We start from the raw sequence: 2983 nt of genomic DNA, 5'->3' as shown, positions 1-2983 counted from the left end.
CGAAAGAAGCCAATTTGGGGGGATGCCTAGTGAAGACCCTCATTCTCATATGGAAACCTTTTGTGACTATTGTGATGCGATTTCTCAAACCGGTGTAACTCAAGACCAAATTCGATGGGTCTTATTTTCTTTTTCTCTAATTGGCACCGCGAAACAATGGTTGAAAGGCCTTGATAAGGCTACTCTCGGAATTGATTCTTGGAAGAAGTTGACTCTAGCTTTCTACAAAAAGTTCTATCCACCAAAGACTAACATACTAAGGGCTCAAATTACGGGTTTTAAGCAAAGGGATGAAGAATCTTTGTATGAAGCTTGGGAGCGGTTCAAGGGAATTTGTCGTTCATGTCCTCACCATGGACTTAGCGAGTGGTTCTTGGTACAACAATTTTGGAACGGTCTTTATGAAGATTCAAGGAACATTCTCAACATGGGATCAAATGGAATGTTCACCGAAGTTGATGACAATCAAACTTGGAACAAGATTGAGGAAATGGCGGTCCATAACTCACAATATAGTAGACCTCGCAAGGCTACTAGAGGAGGAAAGCATGAAGTGGACTCCATTACTCAATTGGGTGCTCAACTTAGTGCTCACATTGATACCATCAATTTGAAGTTTGAAAAAGCTATGGCTAGACTTGAAGAAGCCTCAAAATCACCAAAGCATCATGTTAATTCCATGACGGCATCTTTATCAATCCCAAGTGGGGTATGTGAGAATTGTGGAACTTTGGGACATGACCAAAGTGAATGTAGGGGAACAAATGAACAAGTGAATGCTTTCCAAGCATACAAGAGTGGTACCCCTTATTCCAACAATTATAATGAAAACACCAAATTCCATCCAAATCTCTCATACAAAAGCCAAAATGTTCAAAACCCTCAAACAACATACACCCCACCTCCCATAAGAAACCAAAATCAAAGACCCTTTTACAACCAAAACCAAGGTTACCAAAATCAAACTCCATACAATCAACAAAATGACCAAGGTTTTGATGTTCAAAAAGCGGTCCTCCAAATGCAAAAGAATCAACAAGAGTTTTTCACTCAAATGCAAAAAGATAGTCAAGCAAAGGAAATCACCATCAACAACATCCTAGCTCACACCAAAATGTTGGAAACCCAATTGACTCAACTATCATCTTCAAGCTCACAAAGACAAAAGGGGCAATTACCACCTCAAAGTAATCCCCCAAGACATGAAACGGTTAGTGCCATTCACTTGAGAAGTGGTACAAGGTATGAAGCACCGAAGAAGCAAGTTGAGGATGAAGTTGTGGAACCTAGTGACAAAGAAGTAATTGTGCAAAACTCCAAGGATGGAGAACCATCAAAAGAAGAAATTTCAAAGAAAAATGAAGGCAAGGTCAAGGAGAAGGAGCCCATTGTGATTAGACTTCCTTTTCCAAGTCGTCAAGCCAAGCCCAAATTTGATGACCAACTTGGAAAATTTATGGAAATTGTGAAGAATTTGGAAGTCTCGATTCCTTTCACAGAATTAATCAATCACGTGCCGGCCTATGCGGAATACATGAAAGACATCCTCACAAAGAAGAAGTCTATCCGGAAGCTTGAGACTATCGCCTTCACTAAGGTGAGTAGTGCAATACTTTAAGGGAGTTCACCTCCAAAACTCAAGGATACGGGAAGCTTCTCAATACCGTGTACCATTGGCGACACCACGATCAACAAAGCCTTATGTGATCTAGGGGTTAGTGTGAGTGTTATGTCGTACTCGGTGAGTAAAAGGTTGGGGATGGGAGAGCTTAAATGCACCAATATCACACTCCAAATGGCCGATAGATCGACGAAGACACCATTAGGGATATGGGAAGATGTTCCCGTACGAGTTGGGAAATTTTTCATCCCGGTGGACTTTGTCATTGTTGACATGGAAGAAGACTCCAACATTCCATTCATCCTAGGAAGACCTTTCTTACACACCGCGGGTGCGGTGATTGATGTGAAACATGGAGAGCTCACTCTAGAAGTGGGAGATGAGAGTATAAGTTTTAATCTTGACAAGACTATGAGAGCTCCACGTTTGCATGAACCATGTTTTATGATTGATCATTATAGCCGGAAGGATGAAAGCGAGAAGTCGGAACTCCAATGGAAGAAAATTTAAGATGCTCCATTCAAAGAGCAAGTGAATTGTAACAAAGAGAGCTTGCAAAGCTCATCAAAGTCAAGCAAGGAAGAGGATGGCCTCATTGGCCAAGACAAGAAATTGGAAGAGTTGTCTCTATCAACTCAAGAGATCTTTAGTGATCAAGTGGATGAAGTTTGTGGTCTTTGGGACGACGAGTTTGAAGGGATTTTTAATCCCTATATTGGCAATGTTATCGATCAAGACCGACAACAAGGGCAAAGGTCTATTGAAGATCTTTATCACGATAATGAACAAGCTTTTGATTACTTCTTCAAGGTGTTGAGCAACATCAACAACACCTTGGACATGCCCCCATGACATCTCACTAAGGATGAGAGTTTGGTGGAGTCCTCCCTAAACCACCATTTGTAAATATTTCTAACTCCCTAACTCGCATTTCAATTCTTGTATTGCATTTTTGTTATTTTTGGATTTTTATACTTTGATCAAGATTATTATCATGTTTGAGAGAAGTGAGGGAGGGACTAATGATTTCAATTGATGTGTAGTGCTTTAGCTTAGTGTGGGGATAGCAATTGCCTAATGAAGAACACGAGATTTTGAAGAATGGAAAAATGATAAGGGATATGCAAGTACACGGATGGAACTGAATCCGGGTAAAAGGGGTAGAATCCAAGCGGTTTCAAGAGAATTCGCCCGTCTTCAGGCAATCCGGGCATATTGGGCAGAAGACGCCCGTCCTTCATGAGCTGAATTTTTGAAATTTTTGGACTGTTAGCAAATCCGGGCGTCCAGCAATAGAATCCTCCCGTCTTCAGAAAGACGCCCGTATTGAAGGGAAAGATGCTCGTCTTTTTGGCTGAGAGA

General features: G+C 41.2%; 1 non-coding gene across 1 annotated transcript; it reads right to left on the bottom strand.

Annotated features, from left to right (window-relative positions):
• Window positions 1-253: 253 nt before the first annotated feature.
• LOC141618064 (small nucleolar RNA R71) lies at window positions 254-360 on the bottom strand. Its single transcript, XR_012531290.1, has one exon. It is a non-coding gene; the product is annotated as a small nucleolar RNA R71 (small nucleolar RNA).
• Window positions 361-2983: the final 2623 nt, after the last annotated feature.

The sequence above is a fragment of the Silene latifolia genome, chromosome 1 (assembly GCF_048544455.1).
Source record: "Silene latifolia isolate original U9 population chromosome 1, ASM4854445v1, whole genome shotgun sequence".
Lineage (NCBI taxonomy): Eukaryota > Viridiplantae > Streptophyta > Magnoliopsida > Caryophyllales > Caryophyllaceae > Silene > Silene latifolia.
Note: the sequence above shows the minus strand (reverse complement) of the source record. Positions and strands in the feature narration are given on the sequence as shown.